The sequence below is a fragment of the Crotalus tigris genome, unplaced genomic scaffold (genome assembly GCF_016545835.1).
Source record: "Crotalus tigris isolate CLP2741 ecotype Arizona unplaced genomic scaffold, ASM1654583v1 scf7180000019998.27236, whole genome shotgun sequence".
Classification (NCBI taxonomy): Eukaryota; Metazoa; Chordata; class Lepidosauria; order Squamata; family Viperidae; genus Crotalus; species Crotalus tigris.
In genome coordinates this window covers 1-21440 of record NW_024097813.1, presented here as the reverse complement: position 1 = coordinate 21440, position 21440 = coordinate 1, and the positions used below count along the sequence as shown (strand labels likewise).

The following is a 21440-nucleotide window of genomic DNA, read 5'->3' as shown; positions in this document are numbered from 1 at the left end:
AAGTAGCATGGGAGGACACCTTCTGACCTAAGGCAGTAAAAGCCTAAAAACAGTGGGCAACAAAAAATTGGCTATCGGTTCTGCCGAAGTGGTGCAAATTGGCTGAATCCTACCACAGGAGGGAAGGAGGGAGGGAGGGAGGAGGAAGGAAGGAAGGAAGGAAGGAAGGAAGGAAGGAAGGAAGGAAGGAAGGAAGGAAGGAAGGAAGGAAGGAAGGAAGAAAGGAAGGAAGGAAGGAAGGAAGGAAGGAAGGAGTGGTGGGATTCAAATAGGTCAACAACTGGTTCTCTGTGTGGATGCCGCTTCCCGAAGTCCATTCTGTGCCTGGGAAACAACAAATTAGCTACCAGTTCTGCCGAAGTGGTGCGAACCGGCTGAATCCCACCACTGCCTAAAAGACAGCTGGAAACTGTACACCTCAACAGCCCACATGAATAATCCTTGGAAACATAGCATATTAGAATTCATTGGTTGTGTTGACCTGCACAGAGCTATTCATCCAATGTGTAGATGTTTCTAAGCAAAAATGCAGCCATCTACCTACCTTAGAGCTGCTATGAAAGTTAGAAACTACCCAGAACCATGTATTTTCCCATCTAGAGCACAAGAAGAATCTCAGATATTAAAGGCTACATATGCTAAAACTATCCCCATCAGCTGTTATAGCTTGGGTAGCAAACTGAGCAAGTACATAGGATACTAGCTCTGCTGAGATGTCTTGACCATCTATTTAAATCAAAGTTGGTATTTATTAAAATTATATACATACATACATACATAGATACATACATACATACATACATACATATATGAATTTGTATCCTTTATCTTTTCTCCATTGTAGAGAGGTTTTTCCTTTCTGGGTCAACGTGTACCACTATGTATTAAGACACAAAACATTCTGCAAGTTTTCAAAATTTAGGACCTTGGAGGACAAAAAAGACACTGCCACCTTCTTTGCTAAACACCAAGTGCCATGAACTGGCTTAGAAGGTCAGCAATGGAAATTCAGCTGAACATAGTTATAGAATACCATAAAATTTCGAACTTGTTCTATTAAAAATTGTTGATCCTATGCAATGTGGAAACTGTGTTCAGATACAACTGTATTTTCATCACAGATCTTCTGGGTAAATATCAAGTGATCGTTATTTGCCTCCTAGGTTTGGAATTTTCAAATTGAAGATCATAAAGAATCTACTGAGACACCGGGAAGATCTCAAAACCTGGGACAAAAACTTTTGGTCATCAGTCACAATGTAGAATCTCAAGGGATTCAACATTTCCAAATAAAGAGTGACACATGACAATTTGCCGTGCATTTGATCTGTGAAGGGGAGACAGAGCCCGACACACTTGCCAGTCTCAAGGAGGAAGCATCAGTTCCTATAAATATTGAAGTGTGGCAATCATTATCATTATCACAAGCCAAGATGTATTTGATACGCAAACTCCGACGAGGGGAAAAATGACACTGCTTTGCTGCAATTATAGCATCTAAAAATACTTGTTTATGCTACGCCAGTATTTTGACTCCATCAATATCCTGACCTTTTTTTCTCCATTCCTGTCCTTCACGCTTATTTATGCAACATGGTTCTCACTGAAACAGAGGCAGCAGCAAGCAAACAGACACAGATGGGACACTGCAGCCTGGTAGGCTTCAACATTTTCTGTTTCATACCATAGAGCAGAGTTCCCCCAACTTTTACAGCTTGGTGGCCCAGAAGGAAAGGGAGGAGCAGGGAAGTGTGCATGTGCACGGCCCACACACATGCACATGCAAATGGGTCCGTGCATGGCAGCAGGGCTAGCGTGTGTGCACGTGCTCAAGAGAGCTGTGTGCACCTACGGCAGCGTGCTGACACCTGTGCGCATGTGCAAATGGGCTGTTGGTGCCCGTGCAAACGGGCCGCTGGAGCAAGCATGTGCAAAAAAGCCACTAGTCTGGTGTGATGCTGGTGGTGGCTAGCGTACCTGTGCAGGAGCAAATATGGTTTCCTGCCTAAGTAGGGGGTTGGACTAGAAAAGCTCCAAGGTTCCTTCCAACTTTATTATTCTATTCTATTCTATTCTATTCTATTCCATTCCATTCCATTCCATTCATTCTAATTCTATTCTATTCTATTCTATTCTATTCTAAATTCTAAATTCTAAATTCTATTCTATTTTGGCACATTTTAGGATGATAGATGGGGAACATGTTAATGTATAACATGTCAACTTATGTCAGGCTCCAAAGTCGAAGAAAAACACATAGACTTGTATCTAAGTTTTCTTTACTGTTCCTCACCTATGGACAGAAATCTCTCAAACTAAAGAAACTACTAGCATCATTAAATATATACTCTAAGAACTTCTAAAAAGGAACTATTTGACCCCGTTAGTCCTAAACAAACTATCTAAACTTTGCTATCCTTTGGTCCTCTGGAATGCAGACCCTCTCTCCTTGAAACCTAGGCTACCATTTCACCACTTCTTTAAATTTAATTGTAATAAAACTTAAAATAAACTAATTTCCAAATTTAGTTTTTGCCATCGGTTTTTGTACACACTACTTTTCAGAGTGTTTTTCCCCACCCTCGTCCATTCAAAGGCCAAAGTTATTTTCTTATAATAATCTAAAATTTAATATATATCTCAGTTGCCCTGAACGTATAGTAAAGAAATCCATTTCTCCGATCTTGGTTCTCCATAAACTAGAGTAACCTCCAAAGTTTAAAGGGAAAAAATTTAACTGCAAACAATTATGTTCTTCAAAAAATCTCCAGGCATTCCATACCCCTCCTATAATAATTAGTCTTTACTTCTTTCCCTTTACTTTCATTCTTATAATGAGCAAAGCAAAGCAAAGCAAAGCAAAGCAAAGCAAAGGAAAGGAAAGGAAAGGAAAGGAAAGGAAAGGAAAGGAAAGGAAAGGAAAGGAAAGGAAAGGAAAGGAAAAGATCTCACTTTATTTCTGGGGAAATGCAACATAAATAACAAATTACCTAAGGTTAGCTTTGAATCATTAGAACAGCATTTTTTTAAAAAATAAAAATCTAGACATCTTTCTTTTAATCATATCTACTTGTGATTGACTAGGAACATAATGCAAACTGGCAGGTGGTTTGAGTGATGACTTAAAGGCTTCAATTACTGCTAGAGAGATTAAATCAAGACAGCAAACTTTTGGTGACCTACAGTTGCATATATTTTTTTTGGGGGGGGACCAAGTTTGGGGAGAGAGATGGTGCAAAAAAAGCAAATTTAAACCCAGGGTACATCCAGGATTTGAAGTTGGAGAGAGAGTATGGGAATTGCCATATATATATTTTTATAATTATAATGCAAGAATTCAATGATAAGGCCAGGAGGTAATTAGAGAGATGTGATGTAACGAAGAATTCAAAATGTATTTAAGTCATAGCTCACAGATTGCTCATTATTACCAACACTTCTAGTATTAGATTTTGGAGAAAAGAGTGGAAAAAAATGTATTTTTCATCTTGCTCTGTTTTTGCCATTTCCAAGAGACAGGTGAAGGAAGCTAGGCTTCACCAGGTTCAACCAGAAAAGCCCAATCAGCCCAGTTCAGTTGCCCATAAGCTGCCTAGAGCTACATCACAAAGATGCCAGCCACAACTGCTGGTGAAACATCAAAGCAAAATAAAATTCCGTCTCAGACACTCAGCCTGAAAGATCCCCACTATTTCATTGAGCCTAGACATAGTTGCACTAGGAAGAGGAGGAAAGGAATTATGGAATTGGACACCAGCTTACATTCGGAACTTCCATGTGTTCAAAACACAGAAACTGAAATGTATTTTAGAAACAGAATTGAACTCAAGTCCTCAGACCCAGTCAGTACTTCTAGGGAGATTAGACTAGGAAACCAAAATCATGCTTGCTAATACAAGGGTACCTTGATACTCAACTGCTTTGAAACTTCATCAAATTTGGTACTCAACACATTTTAACATGAAAATGTTGTCCCGGTACTCATCATTTGGTGCTGAACACCCAAGCTAGAACTTATTGCTGTTGACTGCCTTGTGACTCACTACATTATACCTCATGGAAAATATTTGTTTGGTACACATTATTTTTGATACTCATCACACCTCCCAGAACCAATTAATGATGAGTACCAAGGTACCACTGTACTACCTTTATTGCCATATAGGTTTATAGTAACAGAACCTTGCAAGTCTAAATGTGCTTCTTCCCTCCCTTTATCTATTGTCTTGGTTGAGTCATCTTCCTCTTGTTCTTTCTCCCCATTACAAACTCATTCCTTGGGCTCCTTCTAGACCTGGTCTGGATGAACCCTCATGCCGTTCCCAATCAACATCAATCAAATTATTATGACAGTAGTAGACCAGCATCGTCAGTTAACAGTGTCTTCTGCTATTAAGGCATCTGGATTCCAGGGAAGGCAGTGTCCTTTGTGCAAAAGAGGTCTGTATCTTCTGAGAAAACGACATTGCTCAATAATAAAGTATATGATTTTTCAGATAAAGGTTGTTCCTGCTTCTTCTAAAGTTTATCCCATTTATAGGTTAGAAAAAAGTTCCATGCAGGCTTGGAGGAGTAGCACTGATCAGGAAAGTCCATTTATTTGATTATGAGGCAGCTTCCTATGGACTAGCTGCCCCAGGCCTCAGGTAGGGATGACCTACTTTTCCAAAATTCAGAAGTGCAACTCCCACACCTGAGAAGTGCTTCAGTGAAAGGGATGACCCAATTTCTTGTACTTAAGAAAGGTGGCAAGGCAGAGGATTTTAAAATAAAAGTGCCACTGTATAATTGTACGATACGCACGGATATTTGCATCTACATGGGAATCTGGGACAAATTTAGTTCTATTTTTCAATATTTCTCTTCTACTCATAGAAATATTGTAAGTGTGGGAGTCAGCTTCAGAAATTCCAAGTCTATAAAGATGCCAAGATTATCTGCAGACTCCAACAAAGAATACCAAAGATGGTATAAGTTAAAAACAAGTCATATAGATAGCTGCTTTTGTCACATCTGAATTACATGTTGACTTTCCTCTCCTTCTGCATTGCTCATTTGCATTTTTGAGCAAAAACCTCTTCTTGGATAGCATTGACTGTGTTAGCAGAAAGAGAACTAATGAGTACACAGCAAAAATAAATAAAGGTCATTGGATCATATCTAGCAGAATATTTATGCTTTTTGTTATTATTTCTCAGAGAGCAACAATAATTCAAAGCCAAGGGGGGAGGGGAAAGCATTGAGCAGCTTGTTAAAATTGCAAAAATGTCTACTAGAAACCATAAGGTACTAGGGGGAAAGAAAATCAGATAATGCAGAACAGTTCTGTGCACATTGACTTAATCAACCCTCTGGAGATAATGTGGTTTGTGCTTCATCAAAACCCTTCAAATGACATTGAACCAAAATCTCTATATTCTATCTCTCCTCTGCCAAGCCAATAAAAGGTTCTGCATGAGCAGGAAACTCTTTGGGCTTTGATGAGAATATGGAGAAGTTGGAAAAGCAAGTTGTTTGGCATGGCTTCTCTTGCATCACTGCAGTGCTTGCCAATTTTGGGCTGAGTGATTTCCACAAGCAATGGGTTGGAGGAGATGATGTGTCTTCCATAGCTTGGGGCAAGTGGAGATAGAAAAGCTGGGAGGGATACAGTCATATTGCTCTTAGGTACAAGATGGATATATTCTTTCACAAAATAATTTTGGGAATGCTTTTCTCAAACTGTTGAATTTATCCTAGTAACAGAATAACAGACTTGGAGGTCTTCCGGCCCAACCCCTTGCTCAAGCAGGTAACCCTATACCATTTCAGACAAATTGTTGTCCAATCTCTTCTTTAAAAACTTCCAGGATTGGAGTACCCACAACTTCTAGAGGCAAGTCTTTCCACTGATTAATTGTTCTAACTGTCAGGAAATTTCTCCTTGGTTCTAGGTTGCTTCTCTCCCTGACTGGTTTCCATCTATTGCTTCTTGTCCTGCTTTCAGGTACTTTGGAGAATAGATTGACCCTCTCTGGTGGTAGCCCTTAGATATTGAATCACTGCTATCCTGTCCCTCTTAGTCCTTCTTTTCAAACTAGAGTTACTGAGGTTATACCTGGCATTCATTACATCCAAACATGCTTTCTTTTAATAAGCTGTGGTCTGTTTCTAGTTGGGATTTTGTCACAGTTCATCCCAGTGGGAGCATTAGGCCCTTTCTAAATACGCTACACGGAAACCAATTTTAAACAAGCCAGATAAATCTTCTATTAGAGCAAGTGTGAAGCATAACCACCTTCAATTTTAGAGAATGTGTTAAAATGTTAAAGGACATTGCATAGCAAGGATTATCTCACCTGTGGGATATGTTGTCTATTACTGAGTTTTGCAGCAATGCGAAGTAAAGTCGGAGAAAGAACCTCAAGGCAAAGTGAGCAATAGGTAAAAGAGACAAAAAAAGAGAGCAGATAGCTGTCATAAAATAAGCAGAGATGCATGAATTGCAAGTGGTCTCCTTAATGAAGTGTTTTTATGAAGTCAAAGCTAGATGAATCTACCTCCATTTTAGAGCAGTTTATAGAAGCATTTGTACTAAGCAAAATAACACTGATAGAAGGGGTGCCATTTTACTTCACTGCTGATACTGTCGAGGTGCTTCACTTGAATGTCCAACAAAGTTGATATTTGAAGATATCTACACAATCTTAAGTAGAACACTCAGATTTGCTGACTAGATTTTTCTTCCACGTAGGTAACAGATTGTTCGCTCAGCAACACTCAAAGCTAACTGAACCCTTATGCCTAGTCAAGCAATTTTGTTTATCATGGACCACTTTTCCATCATTGGAGGAATTTATTCTCCAGAGGACATCTCCAGAGCTTTCTGAGGTTTATGCAAGGCTATAAAGTTCTCTTAGGAATCATCCTTTGAAGATAAAGACAAAACTCGGTTCTCTGACCAGTTTAAGTCCTAAATATTAAACTAAGTAATTGACCTTGCCTAATGACTCATCAGAGTGATGTGCTACACAGGCCAAGGGCTGAAAGTCATGCTATTGTCAGGAAATTGTTCTCATAGAGAACTTAAAAAGCAGGGTTTTTTAAAAAAATAATCCTTCCATAGAAGGTTGAAATGTAAAATGGAACTAGATCTCAAAGATTATGGGTCTAGTATGGAGCATACATTCTAGCACAAAGGGGCAAATACCCCTTATAACACTGATAGATTATATTTTTGATTATGGATTTGGAGATGATTATTAAGATAAACATGGACTACAAGAAGCACCAGTTAATCAGACTTGTACCAAACAAACAATAACTGTTCCCTGGGAGATGTTCTCCAGACATGGTTCCAGCCAATACTATCTGAGGAACATGGCTTGTGGTTCCCAGACAAGGGAAATGAACAGCAGGAGACACAAGAACTGTGCCCAACACCAGATTATCCAAAGATAATTACACCTAATTACCCTGAAGTCTAAGGACCCCAGGGTTATAAATTGGAACTGAAAAACTACATGAGCAGGTAGCAATGCCTAGGATGGTCTGATAATCATTGGAGCATAAGGAATAGTAATTACAGGCCACACACCAGCAGGTGCCATAAGGGAGCCAGCATGTAGGGTTATAGATGGGACCGTAGCATTTTGCATGCTCTTTGTTTGTTTGCAAATATACAGCTAACAGGTGCATATGCAGTCTGTAATGCTCTCAGCCCAGTTTTTGGGGCAGTTCCATCCTCAGCAATAAATTTAAGGATATGTTTAGTAGCCTTCAGACTTGATAAGGCAGAGAAGGGAGATGAAGAAATCAGTTTATCAGTGGAAAGAAGTTAAAATCAATTGAGGATGGATTGGGGTTTTATGCTGGCCGGGCCAGTTCTCTGTCTTCTCTATCCACTTGTAGGTCTTAGCACATTCTAAAATGTGGAGCTTTGCAAATAAAAAAAAAAACTGCTATATATTAAAGTCTGGGGAAAATTACGAGGGCAAGCACACAACAGTTCTGTATGTTTATAACTCGCCTTCCCTCTCTTGCTTAGAACCATAGCTAATTGTGTTCTTGCTGAATTGAAAGGACTTGGCTTAGTTGCTCATAAGACAAGATTCAGGAAAATGCAGGCTCTCGAATAAACCCAGGAAAGTAATAAACGGGGACGAGAATGGAACAGAGATTGAAGTTCAGGAATCCACCAGGATATAAGCCTGGCTGAGGAAGCCAGTTCCCAGAGGGGACTTGGCAAGAGTTATGGGGACAAGCACTGCAAGTCTGGGAATTTGTTTCAGATGTTGTATCAGCAATCAGCAAGAAAGTTTTTTTTAGCCTAAAGCTACAAATAGCACTTTTAGAGACTCCAGCTATCAAGCAGCATAGTTCCTGTTAATTAGTCTCTTTTATTCTTAAGGAAATCTCTTCAGACTCCTCAACCATTCCTGCAGGAGACTTATTGCTGAAGGTTATTCCAAAGATGGCGTGTGTGCGAAACATGAGTTTTAGCAAGAGCTTTCTTCTGTCACCCTGGACAAGGAGAATGATTGCGTAAAATAAAATAAAGGAAAACATTTCCCTTAACTTCCAAACTGTTTTTCTAAAGCTCGGTTTTTTCAGCTCCAACAGTGGGCTCTTCAGGGTACACGAGCTGTCACCTGCTGGTCAAAGTCAACTCCAAATAGCTGTTGTAAAAGACAATCACTTTCCTGCTCAGACTGACCATTGCATCATTATTCCTTCTCTGAAAAGAAGGCGTGGCAGTGGGTTCAAGCGAAAAATTCTTTTTGGGATGCTTCTTTCAGAGGTCCCTGCATGCTTTAATTGTACCCACGTAGAAATACTATATTTAGATGTGATGATGTTGTCTAGTTTGGTAATGAAATGTTTGCAAGAAAGCCAATTGCACCAAGGATCTTATAGAGTTTAGAGTATATATGGCTCCATACAATTATGAAAACAAAGTGATGTCAGAAAAAAACAACTTTCCATTTGTGGAAGAATCTTCCTATCCTGATAGGTGAGAATCCTACATTTGCAAATTGGGATACAGTTATATGCCTACATGCTGCCCAAAGAATCAAGCTGTTTATTACCATTATCATAATTATACATGACTTCCTATTGTTACAAACAGGATTATAGTCCAACCAGAATTATAGTCAATTATAGTAAAAAAAAATAGAAACAAAAGGAAACAATATAAAAATAAAGGATTACAGTGACAAGTGGATGTTGGAGGAGAATTATAAAAAAAGAGAATGAAATGAAACTTCTTTATGTAGCTTCCATATAACAAAGATTTCAACAGGAGACTAACATAGAGAAGATTCAGCTTCTTAGACTTTTGTAAGGTATTTGAAATCTGGTTATGGGCTAAAAGACTTGGGCTGGGATATTACATGACCCCTGAGATTGCTATTAAAAAAAAATCAGCAGTAAAACCAAAGTGAGAATAAGTTCGGGGTTTTTTTAACCCCAGACTTTCATAAATCCATTTCTCTGGAATGCTGGTGTTTTAATTTTATTCCTGCTTGGTTTTTATGGCCTTGAACACCACCTATGGTTATTGCTATTGTTTAAATAAATCAATAAACAAACATTGAATTTTTTTAAACATAATGATAAAGTTGGAAGGGACTTCGGAGGACTTCTAGTCTATCCCCCTGCACAAGCACAAGACCCTATACTATTTCAGGCAAATGGCTGTCTAATCTCTTCCTAAAAATCTCCAATGTTGGAGCATCCACAATTCCTAGAGGCAAGTCGTTCCAATGATTAATTGTTCTAACTGTCAGGAAATTTCTCCTTAGTTCCAGGTTGGGTCTTTCCTTGATTGGCTTCCATCCATTCCATTATATTTTAGAGTAAAGGTAACTCTAGCAAGAGAGCCATCACAAGTGACAAAAAGAAAACATTAGTAATCAAAGTGGTTTGTAAAAGTAAAGGCAACTTATCAAGTATTCCTAACTTATTCCCCACGTATAAACATGCAAACCACTTTAATGTACTCTTCTAAAACCCAATTTTCATCCAAATCTGCCCATCATTGATGGTGGTGAGTTGATTAAACACATTTGATCCACATTTTTATATGAATCAATGTAATTCATTTTTTTCTGGGTTAATATGCAAAGAGGAACATAGCCTCAAAGGGTGCCTTTTTTCCAAATTCTGAAGCTCTTACATAGGCACATCTAAAATATGACTTTATTAAAGAAAAGTTTGCATAATGAGGCAATAATTGGATAGCACAGAATTATGATTGAATACATGTCAAATTGACCCAGAAAAGATATGTGCCAATTTATACATCCCTAAAGAAGAATATAAGGTACGAATGCAATTGGACTCTAAGAAAACTCTACAAATGGGGCACCTGCTCACAACTTGAAGAATAGCAGCCTCAGGAAACCAGCAGCATGAATTATTGGAACAAGATATCAGAATTCGTTTTAGAGAACACCCAATTAACATTTGGTGACCTGTTCCCAGAGCTCTACGAAGTTGCACAGAATTAAGGAAAATTTTAAGTACACCTGGAACTCCATTTCCAAATGAATACACAGATACAACCTTGATCTTAAGACTCATTTTAATTTAGCTTCTCATTTCCATTTGTTATTTTTATACCAAGAGTGAATGTCTCACTTCATTATTAACCATTTAACTACAGCTAATGGTTTTAATCTAAATATCTTTCTGCTATATTGTTTTTGTCATATATTATGCCCAGCTACAAGGGACATGGACGGATGGACAGACAAGCAGGCAGGCAGTCAGGCAAAGTATACAATTTCCATGTGGTTCTGTATTGTTTAAGAAACTTTGGTTTTCAGCACTGGAAACTGTATACTTGATTTACTACAAAAATACTTTTCAAGCTAAAAGTATGTGTCAAGATTCATCCAAATAGCATAAAATTAAAACATTGAATTAAACATACACACCTATAACAGACCTACTCCAGCAACATTCTCAAACATAAAAAGGCAAATCATAGAAAAAGATCTCTGATAACAATCCAGGCACATGCAAAATTCATACAACCATGACCAGTCAAGAAAGCAGAATTCCCATTATCAATTTTCCCCTTAAACTATGTATTCAGAATGTTTTGTAGACTCTATCCACAAAGCAATTCATAAACAGTGCAGAATGCAAGCATAAAAGAAATGCCATGAAAACAAACAGCCAAACAAACGGAATTAAAAACAAAAAAGCTTTCACCACTGAAAGTTGTTTAGAATAACTTGTTATTAAAGTAATCATTAAATGTGGATGACTGAGCAAGACTAGTGTTACAATTGATCATCCTATCTTATAATTATATTCAGCATACAAGCCAACACAGGAGGAATAAATCCCTTACTTAGTGCTTGCTGCCTGCCTACAGAACCCATAGCAAATATTTCTGCAGAGTAATTGACATTCAAAACCCTGGAGGTACCACAGAGAAGTCCTTGATTGGGACAAAAAATACTGTAGTTCAAACTTTCCAAAGACATTAGCTTGAAGCAAGTTTCTTTGAGAAGATTTTCAAATATAAGAGAGAAGAGGAATTCCTAGATGCATAAGAAGGAAAATTAACAACAATTCCTAAGTTGTAAATGGTAAGGTTGTTCAACATTAGGATGAAAACAAAGTATGGAGAAAAAATACTCCAATTCCATTTTAACACACTGCCCACAGCCTGGAGTTTGATCCTGACAGGCTCAGGGCTGACTCAGCCTTCCATCTTTCCGAGGTCGGTAAAATAAGGACCCAGATTCCTGGGGACAATAGGCTGGCTCTGTAAACGGCTTAGAGAGGGCTGTGAAGCACTGTGAAGCAGTATATACGTCTAAGTGCTATTGTCACTTAGTTATAAGCCACTATCTAAGAGCATGGTGGTGCAGTAGTTAGAATGCAGTATTGCAGATTAACTCTGCCCACTGCCAGGAGTTTGATCCTGACCAGCTTAAGGTTGACTCAGCCTTCCACCCTTCCGAGGTCGGTAAAATGAGGACCCAGATTGTTTATGGGAATATACTGGCATTTTTAAACTGCTAAGAGAATGCTGTAAAGCACTATATTATTGGTATTGCTAAAGAAAACAGAGATACAGAAACCAAAACCCAACTATCACTTCTTTCTTTCTTGAATTTTTATCTGGGCATTTTAAACATGTAACCTTGAGAATAGCAAGAACAAGAGCATTTAGACTTATATACTGCTTCACAGTGCTTAACAGCCCTCTCTAAGTGGTTTACAGAGTCAGCATGTTGCCCCCAACAATTTGGGTCCTCATTTTACCGACCTCGGAAGGACGGAAGGCTGAGTCAACCTTGAGCTTGTCAGGATCGAACTGCTAGCAATGAATAAGCCTGCAATACAGTACTGCATTCGAGCCACTGTGCCACTAGGAAAGCTAACAACAATCTCCTATGTTTGTATAGACACACACACACACACTTCTTAATAAAACTTCAAAACACATATACAAATAATGTTTTAAAAATGACCTTACTCAGTTCTCCAACTCCCCCCAAATTGAGAGAAAATGTGTGAGAGAGACATGGGAAATCAATATACCCCAAGATTGTAAAGGTCAATGTAAGATTTTTAAGCAAAACTCTCAAATTGATGAAGAAATGGACATGGGATGAAACCAATTTAAGAATGCTATGTAGAGAGATCAAAGGCTAAGGAAGAGAAGGAGAGGGTAAAAGAACTGGGACCTATAGTAGAAGCAAAATTAGAGCAAACATTTCTGATTCCTTAACACAACAAAGAAGAAAGCACCAGAGGATCAAGGAAGTCAAAAGGAAAAAAACAACAACCGGGATCTTAATATATATATATATATATATATATATATATATATATATGTCTTTGGTTGTTCGGGTTTTCTCCCGCGTAAAATTGGAAGTGTCTTGGCAACGTTTCGACGAAGTCACATTCGTCATCTTCAGGCTGGTGTTTTTAGCTTCTTGCTTTGAGCAGCAATGTGTGGTTTTAGCTGTTTCTTCCTTTTAACTGCCAGTGCGGGTATGAACTGATTGGATGGGAGCTTGGCTGTGTTCTGATTGGGTGGAGGTGTGTTCTGAATGGTTAGGGGCTTGGCTGTGCTCTGATTGGCTGGGGGAGTGTTCTGTTTGGTTGTGCTCAGGTTAGTCTGAGTTGCAGAGGGGTTTAAGATTTTGGGGTTAGGGAGTCGTTTGTCAATAAGGGCAGGTTTCCAAATGGCTGGTAGGCGGGAGGTATCATCTCGCTTGTTCATGCTGTGTGGGCGTTTTTCTATCTCGATGGCTTCTCTGATTATTCTGTTATTAAAATGTTCACTTTTGGCAATGGTTCTGGTATTTTTAAAGTCAATTTCATGTCCTGTGGCTTTAAGGTGTTGGACCAGGGAAGATGTTGGTTCCTCTTTTTTGACTGAGTTCTTATGTTCTTCAATGCGTGCACTTATTCTTCTGTTGGTTTGTCCGATGTATGTGGTGGGACAAGTGGTGCATGGGATTTCGTATACTCCTTGATTTTCTAATTCAATTTTATCTTTGGGGTTTCTAAGGATGGTGGATATTTTTCTGTTTGTGCAGAATGCTGTTTTGATGTTGTGTTTATGAAGGATCTTACTGATTCTGTCTGTGGTGCCTTTTATGTATGGGAGGAGGGCTTTGCCGTTTTCTTGTTCTTTGTCTTGGATTTTAGTGGGGGTTTCTTTTTGGATTAGGTTTGTAATCTTATTTCTATGGAATCCATTGGATGTTAGTACATTGGTGAGAGTGTGTAGTTCGGGTTTTAGGTGTTGTTCGTCAGCTAAGCGTTTTGTTCTGGAGATGAGTGTCTTGGCTACAGAGTTGATCTGTGCTGGGTGGTGGTGTGAGAGAGCGTGCAGATAGCGGTTTGTGTGTGTTTTCTTCTGGTAGATGGTGTGTCCTAGGGAGCCATTGGATTTCTTGTAGACTAAGACATCCAGGAAGGGAAGTTGGTTGTTAGCTTCTGTTTCCATGGTGAACTGTATTTTGGGGTGTAGGCTGTTGAGGTGTGTGAGGAAGTTGTCCAGTTTTTCTTTCCCATGTGGCCAGATTATGAAGGTGTCGTCTACGTATCTGAGCCAGAGTTTGGGTTTGTGATCCGATTTTTCTAGAGCTTGGGTTTCAAAGTGTTCCATGTAGAGGTTGGCAATGACAGGTGAGAGGGGTGATCCCATGGGTGCTCCTTCTGTTTGTTTGTATTTTTGTCCATTATAGATGAAGTATGTGTTGGATAGGCAGTGGTTGGTCAGATCTAAGATGTGTTTGGGGGGGTTATATTTGTTTTGAATAGCTGTCAAGGCTTCTTTGATAGGCACTTGGGTGAAGAGGGATATGACATCGAAGCTCACTAGTAGGTCGCTGGGCTGTAAGTTTTGTTTCTTTATGATCTCTATAAACTGGAATGAGTTTTTTACGTGTGAGGTGATGGATTCTGCATAGGGCTGTAGTTGTTTGGCGAGAAATTTGGCTAGGTTTTGTAGAGGTGAGCCTATGGAGCTGACTATAGGTCTGAGTGGGGTTCCTTCTTTGTGTATCTTGGGGAGACCATAGAGTTTAGGGCATCTGGATGATTTCTCTCTGGGAATGATTCTTTGCTGGATCTCTTTGCTAATGGGGGAGGCTTTTATCTTGGTTCTGGTGGTTTTTTCCAGGTAGGTGGTGGGATCTGTATTTAGGGGTTTGTATGTGGAGTCTTGGAGTAGGTTGGTTAATTTGGTTTGGTAGTCAGATGTGTTCATAACCACCGTGGCGTTGCCCTTGTCTGCTGGTAGGATTATTATGCTGGTGTCTTCTTTCAGGTTACGTAGTGCTGTCTGTTCCTCTTTGGGTAAGTTGCTTTTGGGTGGCTTGCTGGTGCAGAGGATGTTGGTGATTTTGAGTCTGATTTTGTTAGCGTCATCGGGGTTGATTTTGGTCAGGCTGGTTTCAACTCCACATATAATGGTTTCAGTGGGGATGTGTTTGGGAGCGACTGCAAAGTTGAATCCTTTGGAAAGGACATTGGTTTCGGCTTTGGTGAGGATCCTATCTGAGATGTTATGCACTGTTTGTTTCATGTGTGGCTGTGAGGGAGGAGGGGTTTGTTTCTGGCGTTCTTGTAGTCTTCGGAGTTTGTTGGTGTGTGTATCTGTCTTGAGGGTGGTCTGTGTTTCGGCTCTCCAGACGGCGAGTTGTTTGGATTTGTCCCAAAGTGCGGGGTGGATCTTGTTGCTGAGTTTGAGGTGGAGTGTGAGGAGATCTTTGTTAATTCGGTCTAGGAGGAATCTTTTTGTGTGAAGTTCATTTCTGATTAGGGCCAATTCTGTTCTTTTCCGGATCCGTTTGGTGGCTGCAGAGTTGGAGTGGAATTTCAGTTGGAAACATGTGGGGATTAGATTTTGATCTCGGCAGTTACGTAGGAATGCGAGGTCACATAAAATGGAAGCTCTTTGGACTTCAAGTTTTTCTATGGTCTCCCCAAGATACACAAAGAAGGAACCCCACTCAGACCTATAGTCAGCTCCATAGGCTCACCTCTACAAAACCTAGCCCAATTTCTCGCCAAACAACTACAGCCCTATGCAGAATCCATCACCTCACACGTAAAAAACTCATTCCAGTTTATAGAGATCATAAAGAAACAAAGCTTACAGCCCATCGACCTACTAGTGAGCTTCGATGTCATATCCCTCTTCACCCAAGTGCCTATCAAAGAAGCCTTGACAGCTATTCAAAACAAATATAAACCCCCCCAAACACATCTTAGATCTGACCAACCACTGCCTATCCAACACATACTTCATCTATAATGGACAAAAATACAAACAAACAGAAGGAGCACCCATGGGATCACCCCTCTCACCTGTCATTGCCAACCTCTACATGGAACACTTTGAAACCCAAGCTCTAGAAAAAATCGGATCACAAACCCAAACTCTGGCTCAGATACGTAGACGACACCTTCATAATCTGGCCACATGGGAAAGAAAAACTGGACAACTTCCTCACACACCTCAACAGCCTACACCCCAAAATACAGTTCACCATGGAAACAGAAGCTAACAACCAACTTACCTTCCTGGATGTCTTAGTCTACAAGAAATCCATTGGCTCCCTAGGACACACCATCTACAGAAAAAACACACCAAACCGCTACATCTGGCACGCTCTCTCACGACCATCCACCCAGCACAGATCGACTCTGTAGCCAAGACACTCATCTCCAGAACAAAACGCTTAGCTGACGAACAACACCTAAAACCGAACTACACACTCTCACCAATGTACTAACATCCAATGGATTCCATAGAAATAAGATTACAAACCTAATCCAAAAAGAAACCCCCACTAAAATCCAAGACAAAGAACAAGAAAACGGCAAAGCCCTCCTCCCATACATAAAAGGCACCACAGACAGAATCAGTAAGATCCTCCATAAACACAACATCAAAACAGTATTCTGCACAAACAGAAAAATATCCACCATCCTTAGAAACCCCAAAGATAAAATTGAATTAGAAAATCAAGGAGTATACGAAATCCCATGCACCACTTGTCCCACCACATACATCGGACAAACCAACAGAAGAATAAGTGCACGCATTGAAGAACATAAGAACTCAGTCAAAAAAGAGGAACCAACATCTTCCCTGGTCCAACACCTTAAAGCCACAGGACATGAAATTGACTTTAAAAATACCAGAACCATTGCCAAAAGTGAACAGTTTAATAACAGAATAATCAGAGAAGCCATCGAGATAGAAAAACGCCCACACAGCATGAACAAGCGAGATGATACCTCCCGCCTACCAGCCATTTGGAAACCTGCCCTTATTGACAAACGACTCCCTAACCCCAAATCTTAAACCCCTCTGCAACTCAGACTAACCTGAGCACAACCAAACAGAACACTCCCCCAGCCACTCAGAGCACAGCCAAGCCCCTAACCATTCAGAACACACCTCCACCCAATCAGAACACAGCCAAGCTCCCACCCAATCAGTTCATACCCCCACTGGCAGTTAAAAGGAAGAAACAGATAAGACCACACATTGCTGCTCAAAGCACGAAGCTGAAAACACCAGCCTGAAGATGACGAATGGGACTTCGTCGAAACGTCGCCAAGACACTTCCAATTTTACGCGGGAGAAAACCCGAACAACCAAAGATATATATATATATATATATATATATATATAATCTATATTATAATATATATATATATATCAATATATATTTTCTGAGTTTTCGCGGGTTATTTGTCGGTAGGTCTTTGGGCTTGTTGGGTTTTCTCCCACGTAAAAGGGAAGTGTCTGGCGACGTTTCGACGAAGTCCCATTGTCATCTTCAGGTGGTGCTTTCCGCTTGGCTTTGAGCAGCAATGGAGTTTGCTGCTCACAGTTGCAACAGTTGCTGTTTTCGAGGTTTGCAGCTCAAAGCACGAAGCTGAAAACACAGCCTGAAGATGACGAATGGGACTTCGTCGAAACGTCGCCAAGACACTTCCAATTTTACGCGGGAGAAAACCCGAACAACCAAAGACCATATATATATGTGACTTGAGCTGCGAAAATCTCAGAACAACAAAATGATATATATATATATATATATATATATATATATATATATATATATATATATATATATATATATGTTTTCTGAGGTTTTCGCGGGTATTTTTATATAGGTCTTTGGTTGTTCGGGTTTTCTCCCGCGTAAAATTGGAAGTGTCTTGGCAACGTTTCGACGAAGTCACATTCGTCATCTTCAGGCTGGTGTTTTTAGCTTCTTGCTTTGAGCAGCAATGTGTGGTTTTAGCTGTTTCTTCCTTTTAACTGCCAGTGAGGGTATGAACTGATTAGATGGGAGCTTGGCTGTGTTCTGATTGGGTGGAGGTGTGTTCTGAATGGTTAGGGGCTTGGCTGTGCTCTGATTGTCTGGGGGAGTGTTCTGTTTGGTTGTGCTCAGGTTAGTCTGAGTTGCAGAGGGGTTTAAGATTTGGGGTTAGGGAGTCGTTTGTCAATAAGGGCAGGTTTCCAAATGGCTGGTAGGCGGGAGGTATCATCTCGCTTGTTCATGCTGTGTGGGCGTTTTTCTATCTCGATGGCTTCTCTGATTATTCTGTTATTAAAATGTTAACTTTTGGCAATGGTTATGGTATTTTAAAGGCAATTTCGTGTCCAGTGGCTTAAGTGTGTTGGACCAGGGAAGTAGGTTGGTTCTCTTTTTTGAGCTGAGTTCTTATGTTCTTCAATGCGTGCACTATCTTCTTGTTGGTAGAAGAAGGTGTTGGACCAGGGAAGATGTTGGTTCCTCTTTTTTGACTGAGTTCTTATGTTCTTCAATGCGTGCACTTATTCTTCTGTTGGTAGAAGAAGGTGTTGGACATCTTCCCTGGTCCAACACCTTAAAGCCACAGGACACGAAATTGACTTTAAAAATACCAGAACCATTGTCTGGTATTTTTAAAGTCAATGTAAAAGCAGTTTTCATCAACTACTGCCTTTGCTTTTCATCTTATTAGGTTAGACATCATCTGCAGTGATATCAGGACACAGAATCAGATCTGTTCACGTAACTTTCTATCAGATTATTACAATGCACTTTTCATGGGATATGCAGAAAATTCAGTTACTTCAAAACAGATCTTAGATTACCAGAGGGTCAGTACAGTCAAGTGACACCTCCAGTAAATAAATCTGGGCAAACAGCTTCAAGGGAACTCAATTTACAGTGGGGCCCACATGAAGTATGACCTTTGTTGGAACCCATGCTTTGGTGATTTGGTGCCAGACTAAAGCATTTATCTTCTCACAGGCATTTGCACAGTTTAGTTTTGGATTTAACTATCTGTTTTCATCAGGACGGTGGCATTTAGATTTTTCATATTTTTATTTATTTTTTCCAATGCTACAAATACTGTATATCAGTTGTTAATGCTTTACTATTTTATTACGCTTGAATGTAATAAAACTTTGGCTAAAGATTAAAAAATAGCAAATATCTGTAGAATAGCCATAAAGCATAATAGCAAATGAAACCCTTTCCTATAGCTTCCCGCTTGGGAGTCCACTCACTCCTAGTGCTACAGGTATTCCTCGACTTATGACTGGTTGCTTGGCAACTTTTCGAAATTACATCCAAAGGCACCTATTAACCTGGTTCCAAAGTTCTGATGGCTGTGTCCTCCCAATCATATGAATGCATACCAGATGTTCCTCAACCAGCCACATTTACTGCTATTTGCAGTATCACACAGCCACATGATACTTTATACGTTTTTGCCTGTAAAACTATATTTACTTCTAGTTTTCAGCAAAAACGGCCCATAGCAAACAATAAGTTTGCTTAATCAATGCAACATTTGCTTTACAACCACCAGAAAAAGAAAATATCGGTCCAGTCACATGGTGGCATCACAAAATGTAATGGCCGGCTCCATTATGGTTGTAAGAAGGACTGCCTGTATTCACTTCTTAAATCGCCTAAATATTACATGTACAGGTGAACAACCTATGCCTGGACATGCATGTGCTGCAAAGAATTTGGTTCATAAAACTGTTCACAGTTGTCCTTTTTTGCCAGCTATCAATGGCAAGATACTAAGAAATCTGACAGCAACTAACAGTCAGTTGATTATCCACTGCATAGGCCATGGGGTGGCTAAGAAAAAAAGGGGAAAGAGATGGTATTTGAAAGGGGAATATGAAATATGTATGTACTTGTAGTTTCCAACTTGTGCATCTCTGTGGCTTTCAGGACTGAAAATATTATCCACTTTTGCCATCGTCACTGAATTTGCAACCTCAATCTATAGGGTGTACTTAATTTTAATTGCTATGTTTATTTCTGCGATATTAATAAGACAGCAACATTAAATACATTTTATTATCCAACAGTTGGGTATAAGTGTCAGAAAATTATTGTCAAAACCTAAACAAGTATTATTTTGCTTTATATAGAAAGTGTGTGCACAGGAACTTTCTGACTGTGGCAAGTTTAAAAGAGAAAATAAAATATTCTAATCAACATGCGGAAGGACAATTTGAGGAAACAGTTGCCTTTGAAATATACTAAAAGGGCAGCAGTGCCAAAGTGAGAATGCCATGGTGCTGCTTATTTATGAATGATTGATTACAATTAGGAGAATGTTAATGTCATAGCATTGTTTAAAAAAAGGGAGGGGAGGAGGAAATGAAAATAAAAGAAACATTTAAAGAGATTGAAAACAGCACTGAGTGCTCTTCTAAAGGTAATAAAATAAACAAGCTGTACTAATTTTATATTTATATTGGGGCCTCAAGACAGGTGGCAGACTAGGTCTTCACGGTCTTTCGGAAAGCCAGGAAATGGATGTGGACCTCACCTTGAGGGGCATGATGTTTCAGAGGGCTGGAGCCGTAGCAGATAAAGTTCTTCTCTTGGATCTGCCAGCCAGTCTTCCTTGACTGATGGGATCAGTAGCATGCCCCTTCTGCTGGAGCAGGTAGGGTGCGCTAATCCCCTCAGGGTGAGATAGTTCCTCAGATAACCTGGACTTATGTCATGAAGGGCTTTAAAGATGATAACCAACACCTTAAATTGGAAACAAACTGACAACCAGTGCAGCTCACAGAATAACAGTGTAGCATGGGCCACCCTAGGGTAGCACATTGCAATAGAGGTAGTCCTTGACTTATAACAGTTCAGTGACTGTTCGAAGTTTATAACGGCACTGAAGAAAGCGACTAATGACCATTTTTCACACAACTGTTGTAGCATCCCCATGGTCACGTGATCAAAATTCAAACGCTTGGCAATTGACTATATTTATGATGGTCACAGTGTCCTGGGGTCATGGGATCACCTTTTGCGACTGGTTGACAAGCAAAGTCAATGGGGAAGCCAGATTCACTTAACAATCATGTTACTAACTTAACAACTTCAGCAATTCATTTAACAATTCTGGCAAGAAAGCTCACAAAATGGAGCAAAGTTCACTTAACAATTGTTTCTTAGCAACAGAAATTTTGGGGTCAATTGTGTTTGTAAAATCGAGGATTACTTACATTCCAAACATAAGATAACCAGGGCTTGAGTACTGAGCACAGGGACTCCCAATCCAGGAAAGGGTGCAACTGGTGCACAACATGAAGTTGCACAAAGGCTCTCCTAGCCACAATTGCCGCCTCTCTGATTAGGAGTCGCAAGTCCAGAAGAAGCCCTGAATTGTGTACCAGGTCTATCTGGGGGCAGTGCAACCCGATCCAAAACCAAATGTTAAAGTCCAGATCTCGAACTCCACATATCCAAAGTCCCTTAGTTTTACCAGGATTCAGCCAAAGTTAAATAGCAGAACAGAAATGCATGGAACAGCATTTCTCCTGAAACATGTGCCTGCTTTTTGAAAGACGTTAAAAATTTGGGTCTTTTAATCCAGCATTGAGTTGAAAGTGATATTTCCCTGGCACATATTTTTGTAAGCTGTTT

At 39.7% G+C, this 21440-nt stretch overlaps 1 long non-coding RNA gene across 1 annotated transcript; it reads left to right on the top strand.

Annotated features, from left to right (window-relative positions):
- The first annotated feature begins 1536 nt into the window (after nt 1-1536).
- Nucleotides 1537-8546, top strand: LOC120318034. The gene is made up of 3 exons (XR_005559395.1): nt 1537-1656; nt 5934-5986; nt 8390-8546. It is a non-coding gene; the product is annotated as an uncharacterized LOC120318034 (long non-coding RNA).
- The last annotated feature ends 12894 nt before the right edge of the window (nt 8547-21440 follow it).